General features: G+C 40.9%; 1 long non-coding RNA gene across 2 annotated transcripts in view; it reads left to right on the forward strand.

The window, feature by feature from the left end:
• LOC113263178 (uncharacterized) overlaps nucleotides 1-12,386 on the forward strand; it is a 41,443-nt gene that overhangs the window by 669 nt on the left and 28,388 nt on the right. For both annotated transcript variants that reach the window (XR_006410713.3, XR_003319082.4), the window contains exons 2-3: nucleotides 427-473; nucleotides 2,117-2,191. This is a non-coding gene — a long non-coding RNA (uncharacterized LOC113263178). The remainder of the gene's footprint in view (nucleotides 1-426; nucleotides 474-2,116; nucleotides 2,192-12,386) is intronic.

The raw sequence follows: 12,386 nt of genomic DNA on the forward strand, positions 1-12,386 counted from the left end.
GGTTCTGACGTGTTCACTGTGAGCGAGGCTCCCTGGTGACGCCTGAGGAGCCGGAGGCGCTATTGTCAATATTCGCTCTCCCTGGCGGGTCAAGGCAGCTAGAAACGCCAAAAAGCCCCAGGCCTACATGTGATAGTTACGTGTTGGTCGTGGTCAGGGCAAGACAGGAAAGGTGGCCTGACGGACCAGTTTCTGAAGTCATGACACTGTGGTGATTCAGGATGAATCTGTATTTTAATACGTCAGATGCTCACCACTTAAATGTCAAATGAAAATAGCCTACCTATTTTGCGTGGGTCTTGCAGTCAGAACGGGTTTGGAATTCTAGTTCTGCTACTTGCTAACTTTAAGGTCTTGCCTATGTAAATTCTCTAGTCCTCAGTTTCTCCATCTGTAAAACGAAGTATCACACTCTGTATCTTGCAGGGTCCTTGTGAGGATTAAAGATCATGCATAAATTCTCTGCCAACATGGTAAGTAATTGTCTAATTTTGCACCTAGTAACAACTTTATGAGATAGGCAAGGGATACTTATTACTCCAATTATGGAGAGGAGGAATGAACTCAAGTTAAAGGACTGCCCGAGTTGTTGCAGGGCCAACTTTTGAAGCTAAACAGGGTACCCATTCCACCCTGACAAGATACCTCTGATACTAGCTCCTATCTAATTAGGATAGGCTGGTAGGCTTGAACCACCTTTGGAGGTGGTTTTTGCTTCCCCAAAACTAGAGGTGAGGACTCCTTCACTCTAACATTTCTGTTCTAGTACCATTGGAAAAGGAGCCTCAAGGAGAGTGGGTGTTAGTTTTTAACCCAAACAGTGTTGAATCCATTAATGGGCTGTAACATCAATGTAGTAGATTTTGAACTGAATTTTTTCAAACACATTAACATAGAATGGGGTGGAGGTGGGGAGTGAGAGTACATCGTGCAAATAAGTCTATTGTTTTGTGGAACTTATATTTTTGTTATTTATATGGACTCTTTTTCATGCTTGTGTGTGTATTCAGATTCAATATAGAACACAGTTCTTTTTTTTTTTTAAGATTTTATTTATTTATTTGACAGAGATAGAGACAGCCAGCGAGAGAGGGAACACAAGCAGGGGGAGTGGGAGAGGAAGAAGCAGGCTCCTAGCGGAGGAGCCTGATGTGGGGCTCGATCCCAGAACACCGGGACCACGCCCTGAGCCGAAGGCAGACGCTTAACGACTGCGCCACCCAGGCGCCCCAAAACACAGTTCTCACAATGGGTCTAAAAAATGTGAAAGCCAGTGTCTAAGATCATTTCATTTTAGAGATTAAAAGACGAAGACCAGCTTGTTAACTGAAATCACACCCAGATGGGGCAGAGATGGGCCACTTTAGGGTTGTGGCTCATGGAGCTGTGGCTGTTCTCTTTTTATAGAGGAAGAAATCAAGATCTAGGGAGAGGATATGTCCAGGGCCCCACTGAGAGAGATTAGACAGCCTGTGATTTCTCCAAGTTTGAACCTCATTTCCTGTATATGTGTATGATTCCTGAGAATTGTCTTTAGTTATTTCCTATGTGACTCACTTTGAACAGATATGGTAGAAGTTACAGAGTATGACTTCTAACACCAGGTCATAAAAGGTATTGTGGCTTCCTTCTTGTGGTCTCTCTTGGATCACTGACCCTAGAAGAGATCAGATGCCATGTTAGGGCACACTCAAGCCATCTTATGGAGAAATTCACATGCAAAGGAATAGAGGCCTCTAGCCAACAACTGGTGAGGTGCTGCAGCCTCTTGCCAGCACCCATATGAGTGAGCCAGCTTGGAAGCAGACCCTCCAAGGCTCCATCAAGTCTTCAGATGACTGCAGGCCCAGCTGATGTCTTCACTGAAACTTCATGGGAAGACCCTGAGTGAGAACCATCTAGCTAAGCCACTCCAGGATTCCTGGCCCTTAGAAAATATGAAAATAAATGCTTATCATTTTAAGCCACCAAACTTCAGAGTATTTGTTACAGAGCAACAGATAACCAATATACCTCTTGTAGAAGGAATATTTTACACAGAGGAAAATAGCCACATTTTTATAATTGAGATTAATAATTTGATAAAATGAACAGTAAAACACATTATGCTTTACAGATTCTTTCTGGGCAGCTGAAATCTCATCTAGGACCAGTTAAGAGCCTTAAAAACTGTCAACACAGAAAATATATGGTAAGTACCACTCTCCCACATGTCTTTAAAAACAAAAATAAAGTTAAATCCTATAGAAGGTGGAACGATATCCAATAAAGATCTGGTTCTCGCTCCACCCCCGTAAAGACTATTTTAGTAGTTTTTTTTTTTTTTTGAATTATCACATCATTTCTAAACATTTCTCTGTCTCCCACCCACCCGTCTCCCACCCACGCCCTCTCTCTCCTTTCCTCCTCCTCCCTTCCTTTCTTTTTTCTTTTCTCTATGATTCTCCCCCCCACACACACACACTTTTCTGGTGCCTTACGCTTATCTTCCTATTGGGTAAGCCTTCACTGATTATTCCGAAAAGTTGGCAGGGTTCGTTCAAATTGGTTAAGAGAGCATTGCTGCCACCTGCTGTTAGAACTAAGGTACAAACAGGTATGCAAGAAGGATAACAAACATGTAACACCACAAAAAAGCGGTAGCAGTGTGATGTTTACTACACTTTGGGCACTGTTCAAGGTACTTCGTATACATTGCCTCACTTAATTATCACAACCATAGATGCCATTATAAATTTAGTGGTGTGATATGTGGGGATATTAGAGAAGTAAAAACGGAGGCACCTCAAGCATGAATAATTTTTCCAAAGTCACAGGTCTTGACCCAAGACTATGCAATTCTGATATTTTTCTGTGTACCATACTATACATTCTCCCAGGGTTGTAATAAGGGCTAGGTTTTAAGGTTTACACGTGTATATTTTTGCAACCGCCCTTTTCAAATACTCTGTTAATTTCTCATCATACAGATATTAACAGAATATTGTTGGGCCAGCAATCATTCTTCTTCCTGTCATCTGAACCTCACAGCTTAGTGGGGAAGAGGATAATAGTTTCCCTAAGACAATTAAGGAAGAAAAGGATTTATAGGGCTACTAAATGACTTGCTTACAATTACATAACTAGTAAATTGCAGAACCTAATTTAGCCCAGGTCAGTTTCACTCCTGACATACCTCCTTTGAGTTCTCTGATACTCTGACTAAATTATATATCCCTCTGCCCATGAAGATGTCCACTGTATCCTTACAATAACATTGACTACCCACCCATTTTATTTGAAATTGACAGAGTAGGTTTCTTTCTTTCTTTTTTTTTTTAAGATTTTATTTATTTATTTGAGAGAGAGAGCACAAGCAGGGGGAGTAGCAAGGGAAAGGGAGAAGCAAGCTCCCTGTTGAGCAGGGAACCCAACATAGGTCTCCATCCCAGGACCCTGGGATCATGACCTGAGCCAAAGGCAGAGGCTTAGCGACTGAGCCACCCAGGCGCCCCAACAGAGTAGGTTTCTGTACCTTAAACACATTAGTGCCTGACTAACATGGAAAATAATAGCCACAAAATAGTGTCCAGGCTCCTCTGCTCTCCTTAGAGGTGGAAATTACAATTTCCCAGGTGCCCAGTTGATAAACTCCTGTTCTTTGGGAGGCAGAGCAGATCAGAATCTATTACCCTAATCCAAGACTGTGGTGTGTGATTTATAGCCTAGGATTCTCCCCAGGACAAAATCTAGAGCAGTAAGCATCCCCTCTGGCAGGATGGTGAACCCGCATCTGCCGTGGAGCAGGTCACATCAGGATAGCTAGCCCCTGACAACTACACTGGGATTCCTCCACTGTGCAAGCATACAGCATTAGTTGTAAGAATAGGAAGAAAGGTATTTCTTTACACATCGTAATATATGAGGGCTTTGGAGTGTTACGATGTCACCCTGTAAAGTACTAATTAAAACAAAGGATTTATCTACTTTTGTCCAATTGACATTTCAATTCCATGCTAGTTTATAATAACTAGGAAAGTAAGAACAATTAGAAAATTAAGATGAGGTCTCCAGTTATTCATTAAATATTTGTCAAAATTAGTCACATTTTATTGACTTTTTAAATAAATAATAAATCATATCAATTGAGATTTTTCCTGAGGAGATACAGACCAGATGAAGAGGTGGTATGCTCTGACAGAAGAGGTCTAACTAGGAATCAAAAAACCTAGGCTAGAGGGGCGCCTGGGTGGCACAGTCGTTAAGTGTCTGCCTTCGGCTCAGGGCGTGATCCCAGCATTCTAGGATCGAGCCCCACATCAGGCTCCTCCACTAGGATCCTGCTTCTTCCTCTCCCACTCCCCCTGCTTGTGTTCTCTCTCTGGCTGTCTCTGTCAAATAAATAAATAAAATCTTTAAAAAAAAAAAAAAAACCTAGGCTAGAGACCCTTTATAAATATGAAAAGTTTCTAAGCCTTTGTGTCATTTATGAAACCAGACCAATAGCACCCCAAAATATTTTTTATGATTGATTCCATGAATCTGTCTAAATCTTTCACATAATTACAGTACTAAGTTTTTAATAAGTTATCATAATAATTTTGCATGTTTTGTATTTTGACATATTTATGTAAAGAATTCATTAAAGTTCAGTAGGTAGAGCATGTGACTCTCGATCTTGGGGTCATAAATTCAAACCCCATGTCGGGCATAGACATTACTTAAAAATAAAGAAAGAAAGAATTCATTAAAGTTCATATAGGATATAAAGTTTATTTGTCCTAACCTTCTTTTTTTGAAGATTTCTATCCCAGGCTTACAATATCCATATAGTCCTTTTAATTTTATTCATCTCAATAGTTCATAGTTCATCGTAAGCTTTTTTTTTTTTTTAAGATTTTATTTATTTATTTGACAGAGATAGAGACAGCCAGCGAGAGAGGGAACACAAGCAGGGGGAGTGAGAGAGGAAGAAGCAGGCTCATAGTGGAAGAGCCTGATGTGGGGCTCGATCCCATAACACCGGGATCACGCCGTGAGCCGAAGGCAGACGCTTAACCGCTGTGCCACCCAGGCGCCCCTCATCGTAAGCTTTAATTCAATTAGATTCAAGCCAATTTAACACACATCTGTTGAGCACTTTCTGTATGCAAAGTTTTGTGATTGGCCGCCATAGTCTAAAATTTGTCCCTCGTTTCCCTCCCCCCATATGTAAGAAAAGCTCTCTTTTAGAGAGAGTTTTTTACAGCTACATGCAAAAGAATGACACTGGACCACTTTTTTACGCCATATACAAAAATAAATTCAGTATGGATTAAAGACTTAAATATAAGACCCAAAACCATAAAATTCCTAGAAGAAAACAGGAGGTAAGCTCTGTGACATCACTTTTAGCAATATTTTTTGGATCTATCTCCTGAGGCAAAGCAGCAAAAGCAAAAATAAACTATTGTGACTACATCAAACTAAAAAGCTTGTACATCAAAGGAAACCATCAACAAAACAACAAGGCAATCTACTGAATGGTAGAAGATATTTATAAATTACATATATCCCATAGGGGGTTAAGATTCAAAATATATAAAGAACTCATACAACTCAATATCAGAAAAACAGTCAAATTTAAAAAACGTACAGGGGGCACCTGGGTGGTACAGTTGGTTTAGCGTCTGACTCTTGGTTTCGGCTCTGGTTGTGATCTCAGTGTTGTGACGTCAAGCCCTATGTCAGGCTCTGCATTCAGGGTGGAGTGTGCTTGGGACTCTCTCCTCCTCTGTCTCTGCCTCTGCCCCCAACTTCTCTAAAATAAATAAATAAATAAATATATTTTTAAAAAATGGACAGAGGCCCTGAATGGATATTTTTTCATAAAAGACATCCAGTTGGGGGCACCTGGGTGGCTTAGTCTTTAAGCATCTGCCTTCAGCTCAGGGCGTGATCCTAGCGTTCTGGGATCGAGCCCCACATCAGGCTTCTCCACTGGGAGCCTGCTTCTTCCTCTCCCACTCCCCCTGCTTGTGTTCCGTCTCTCGCTGGCTGTCTCTCTGCCAAATAAATAAAAATAAAATCTTTAAAAAAAAAAAAAGAAGAAGAAGAAGATGGCCAACAGACACAAAGATACTCAATATCACTAACCATCAGGAAGTGCGAATCAAAACCTCAATAAGATATCACCTCATGACAGTCAGAATGGCTAGTATCAAAAAGACAAGGAAACAAAAAGATAAGAAATAACAAGTGTTGGCAAGAAAGTGGGGAAAAGGAAACTCTTTGGGGGGAATGTAAATGGGTGCAGCCACTATGGAAAACAGTGTGGAGGTTCCTCAAAAAATAAAAATACAGCTTACCTTATGATCCAGCAATTCCACTTCTGGATATTTAGCCAAAGAAAATGAAAACACTAAAAAAAGATATATGTACCCCTGTGTTTACTGCAGCATTATTTACAATATCCAAGATATGGAAACAACCTGTGTCCATCAATAGATGAATGGGTAAAGAAGATGTGGTGTATGTATATATACAGTGGAATATCACCCAGCCATAAAAAAGAATGAAGTCTTGCCAGTTGCAACCACATGGCTAGACCTAAAGGGTACTCTGCTAAGTGAAATAACTCATACAAAAACAAATACCATATGATTTCACTTATATGTGCAATCTAAAAGTAAAGCAAATGCAGAAGCAAAACAAAACAGAAACAGACTCAGATATAGAGAATGAACTGTTGGTTGCCAGAGAGGAAGAGAATAGGGAGTATGAACAAAATAAGTGAAGGAGATTAATGATATTCTAGATATAAGATAAATAAGTCACAGGAATGAGGAGTACAGCATAGGGAATATAGTCAATGATATCGTAATAACTATATGGTGACAGTAACTAGACATATTGTGGTGACCATTTCTTGGTATATATAAATATCAAGTCACTATGTGGTACACCTGAAACTAATACAATATTGTATATCAATTATTGTTCAATACAAAAAGTAAAAAGAAGTAAAGCTCTCTTTACCCATGAAGATGTAAGTCAATTTTCAAAAATATACGTTCTCAGCTTGAAGAAATATGGAAAAAGAAATTATCACCACTCTTTCTGTCAGTTGTGAAAGTTGTCTTGAAAGAATTAAGATGCCCTTCTTAACCCAAAATCTAAAATTGGAATGTATGTAAGTCCCCATAGACATTAAAAAGCAATCTACTTAAATTCAGGATTTAAGAGAAAGGAATTATTTCAAAGTGTAGAATTTCTTGGACTTGCTCAAGCACTGACTTTCTAATGATAAAGCTGTCTGTCAATTTTACGCCTTAATTCTTTTCCATTTGCTTGATTTCCCAATATAAGTTCTTTTTTTATACTTGTATTAAGGGATAATTGCTAATATTACTATATATATTTAAAGCATACAGTGTAATGATTTGATATGCATATACACTGTAAAATGATTACCAAGGGGCACCTGGGTTGCACAGGTTAAGCCTCTGCCTTCAGCTCAGGTCATGATCCCAGGGTCCTGGGATTGAGCCCCACATAGGGCTCCCTGCTCATCGGGGAACCTGCTTCTCCCTCTCCCTCTGCTCCCCTGCTCTCCTGCTCTCTCGCTCGCACTTTCTATCTCAAATAAAATCTTTGAAAAAATCTTTTTAAAATAAAATAAAATAGCTCGAGGAGAGCCTGGTGCCCCCGCCCACCCCGCGCCTCTATCTAATATATAAATATAGAGATGTGTATATGAAAAAAAATTAATTAATTAAAAAATAAAATAAAAAAATAAAATAATTACCAAGATCAAGATAATCAACACATCCACCACCCCACATAGTTAACATGGTTAGCTCTTTGTGTGTGTGTGTGTGTGTGTGTGTGTGTGTAGTGAGAATGCTTAAGTCTCCTCCCCTTGAGTGTGACCCTCTTCTAACAAATAGAATAAAGTAAAAGTGACAGTGTATGACTCAGAGACTGTCATAAAAGGCACTATAGCTACCTCATGTTCTCCCTCTCTCAGATTAATCACTTTGGGAGAAGCCAGCCACCATGCTGAGCAGACCTACAGAAAGGCCATGGAGTGAGGAAGCCAGGACTCAAGTCAACAGCCGTATGAGTGAGCCATTTTAGAAAGGGATCCTCCAGCCCCAGGCAAGCTTTTAGATGACTGTAGCCCTTGTGCACACCTTAACTGCAACCTCATGAGAGACACTGGGCCAGAAACGTCCGACTAAGCTGCCCTCAAATTCCTGGCCCACAGAATCTGTGAGATAACATGTTTATTTTAAGCCACTAAACTGGGAATAATTTGTGACTCCAGTAGGTAATTAACACAATAGGCTAATTACTCTTACATAAGAAAGAGATAAAGAGAAATAGAAGGAAAGATCTGGAAATGAGGAGGAGTTAAGAGGAGAAAGAAGTAGAAAGAGGGTGTAGTGAGGAGAATTCTAAAGGTGTTCACGCTTTTGAGGAGACAGGATGAGGTTAGGGCAACTGATATAAGAAGTGGGACTTTGGGACAGAGAAATGTTAAAAGGTATATTTAAGAAACTTTGCTGTGGTATTTGGTATAAATCTCTCCCCTGTGTTCCTAAAAAAAACTGTAAGTGAAGATCCATATATTTTTAAATAATAATAATAATCCAACTTTCCCAGTGATTTAATGTTTCCCACTTATCAAAGTCAACCCTAGTAATTTTCTCCTTCTTTACTAAATACTCGATTTCCCAGTTTTGGTTATCACTAGGAGTGACCATGGACAAAGCTCTGGCCAATGAGGCATAAGGGGAAGTCTACTGGGAACCTCTGCGAACTATTTTGCTTCCTGCTGAGGCGAGAAACACTCTTAAGAATTCAGGAGCACTGCCCCTGACCTTTCTTCCTGTGTCACAAGTGCATTAAAAAGTTGTGTGAGGCCACTGTCTTGTGCCAATGAGATCAGTGTAACGATGGGAAGGCATCAAGCAGGGGTGGCTGAGCTTAAGGACGGAGAGCACCTGGAGCGGAGGAGTCATGTCTGAGGGGTGTCATCAAGCCTGGAATGCCTTGTTCCAATCTCCTATTAAGTGAGAATGAACGCTTTTTTTTTTTTTTTTTTTTTTTTTTTTTTGCTTAAACCACTTAAGCTGTAATTAGTATGGTTTTCTGTATTTTGTGGTAAAATCATTCCTCCCTGAGACTTAAGATGAGTATTTGCTTAAACATGGTGCCCCCAAGGCAAGCAACAGAATACGTGTGGACCTGAGACATTCTACCTGAGTTCAGAATCCCCTCCCCGCAGCTGAGGGTCCTCCAGTCAGGGAGCTCCCCAGTGCCTCAGTGTTCCATCGGCAAGATGGAGATAGTTCAACTTTCACCATAGGACTGTCATGGCCATTAGTTGCCTCGCCTATATTATACAACAAATATAAATTCTCATCATTTTGAGAGTTTAAAAACCAAAAACTTAGTCTTCCAAATCTTCAAAAACCACAGAATCCTCACAAAATGTGAAGTCAATCAATGATGAATTTAGGGCCTATAGATAATCTGCTACTGTACATAATCACCTTATTTTGGACAGATGTGAAATGAATTTGGTTTTTACCTCTCCAATGAAGAAAATTTCAAATATATACAAAGGCAAAGAGATTCATACACCAAATCTCCATCTACGCATCACCCAATGTCAGCAGCTTATCAACAGGTTTCCAATCTTGTATAATGTTGTCACTTTCCCCATAAATACGGTGTAACTTTTTCAAAGTCATTTATAAGGCACTTTTATTTCACGAAAAGATGGAATATGTGTATATTTCCAGAACTAGCAGCATTTTCTGAAGTTTTCCCATATTTGTTCTGAATGGAAGACCTCAGACTGAGGACTTAATAATGGCAGTTGGAAAAGCATGGATTTTGAAGTTGTCTCTGGACTGGGTTAAAATTCTAGTTCCACCACTTCCTAGCTATGTGACCAGGAGCAGGTCACTTAGTTTCCTCTGAGCCTCAGTTTTTTCACCTGCAGAGAGGAGCAGAACAGCAGTCAGGAGCCACTCTCCAGGCTCACTTCTTTTTTTCTTTTCTTTTGTTTTTTAGGATTTATTTATGGGCGCCTGGGTGTCTCAGTTGGTAAGTGTCTGCCGTCGGCTCAGGTCATGATCCCAGGGCCCTGGGATCAAGCCCCACATCAGGCTCCCTGCTCAGCAGGAAGCCTGCTTTTCCCTCTCTTACTATCCCTGCTTGTGATCCCTCTCTTGCTGTCTCTCTCTCTGTCAAATAAATATATAAAATCTTTTTGGAAAAAAAAAAAGATTTATTTATTTATTTGAGAGAGAGCACATGCACACACATGGACGGGGGCGGAGCAGAGGGAGAAGAGAATCAGACTCCCCACTGAGCAGAGAGCCAGTTGTGGGACCCGATCCCAGGACCCCAGGATCATGACCTGAGTGGAAGGCAGAAGCTTAACCCACTGAGCCACCCAGGCACCCCATCCAGGCTCACTTTGAGAAATAAATAGCAAAACAATGGTGAGTAATAGCTATAATTTACTAAATGAGCCACCCACCTCCCTAAGCACTTTTCTTGTAATATCTTCAGTCCTTGACACTTCGCACTTGACACTTGCCTGGTGCTCGGCAAATGTTCCCTTTCAGTCCTTGGAGCAGGTTTTGTGGCACCAAAGATGACCAAGTAGTGGCTCTGGCTGTGGGAGGCTGGCGAGAACAAGTAGTGCCTAACCAGAGACCTCCACAAGCTGGGGAGTGGGGGGGGAAGGGGCGGTGAAGAAAGCCTTCTCAGATTTATAAACCAGTCCAGTTGTCTGGAGCAGCGAGGGTGAGAGATGGAATAAAGAGGAAGGAATGAGGATAAAAGGAACTAGGGAGTCAGGAAGAGAGGAAAGTACCATGTCTTTGTTCACTCTTCAGTGCTCTGACACACCAGCTTTCCGGACTTCACACCGCCCCTCCTAGCAGTTACCTTTGAGGCTCGGGAGCCAGTCCACACTCAGGCCTGCTAAGGAGGGAGGCCAAGATTCACAGCCATATCCATCTCGGGATGCTTGTTTCACTCCACATGGCCACATCATGCCCTTTTCAAATGATCCGAAGGACAGTTACTGTTTTACAGAACTGGCATCTGGGATAGCATGTTACACATGGCTTTGGGAATGGGGAATGTCAGGATGGGATGGGGTGAGGGGGGCAGACACATGGCCTGATGTTGGCCCCAGAAAGACCATGGCGCCATTTTTCAGGAAGACACTGCCTAACAACCCCCAAGATTTCTGTGGCTCCCATTACTGTTTGATGGGCCTGCCTATGTTTAATCTGCAAATCAGGGCTACCTTGGATGGGCCCATCAGCAGTCCTGAGCACTTCAGAGGATATAAAAGCTGCCTAACCTTGGGAACCCAGACTTTTTCCAGGAAATGCTTAGAACATCAATAAGCTGGGAATGGATTCTAAGAGTTAGGAAGGAATGACTCTAAAATCAATGTTTACTAGCAAAAAGGCTTCTCTTTTTTCTGTTTCTCTCTCCAGAGGACTTTGTATCTAAACTGGGCTTTAAATATAAAGTAGGAGATATACTAATTCTTCTCAAAGAGGGTCTGGGAATTCATAAGAATCAAGTGGGAGATGAATTTAAAATGCATATTCCCAGGCCCTGCCAGCAAAGTTCTAATTCAGAGGGATCAAGAATCAGCTTTTAAAAAAATAAGAGTCCAGGTGATTCTCTTTCAAGTGTTTTTGGACATTTCCCCAAAATTGGCCTGGAGAACATTGCATCAGATGAGTGCCTGGAGTCTTGTGAAAAATAGAAATTCCATAGATAACCTAAATTTGTAATCAGCAGAGGGAGAGTTGGTGGGGGAAGGGTGAGGAAGGAAGCCCAGGATTCTGCATTTTATTTTATTTTAAGTTTATTTATTTATTAATTTTTAAGTAATCTCTACACCCAACTTGGGGCTTGAACTCATGATCCTGAGATCAAGAGTTTCATGCTCCTCCAACTGAGCCAGCTAGACACCCCTGGATTCTGCATTTTAAAGAGGCTTCCTAGGTGAAGGTTTACTAGAAAATTTTAAGAACTACCTGCCTAGGGAATAACAAAATATTCTCTTAGATGTGCCATGGCCTGGAGGACCTATTTCTGCTGAATCTCATTAAGCTACTTTGGGTGTATGTTCATGCGGAAACCACAACCCCAAGACTCAACTGAGGAATGAGAAAAAGACAGGGTTATGAGAATAGGAATTGAGTAATAACCAACAATGGTTTCACATTGAAGAATCTTACAAAGTTTTTCCAATAGGAACACCACAGCATATTGGCTCTCTATTTGTCCCTACTTGGCCTGCAGTCTTAAGTTTTCTTACATGTAGATGCTCAGTAAATACTCGTTAAGTTGACTTGAATATATCTCCCTATGGAGAC

This window comes from Ursus arctos, unplaced genomic scaffold (assembly GCF_023065955.2).
Source record: "Ursus arctos isolate Adak ecotype North America unplaced genomic scaffold, UrsArc2.0 scaffold_9, whole genome shotgun sequence".
NCBI lineage: Eukaryota > Metazoa > Chordata > Mammalia > Carnivora > Ursidae > Ursus > Ursus arctos.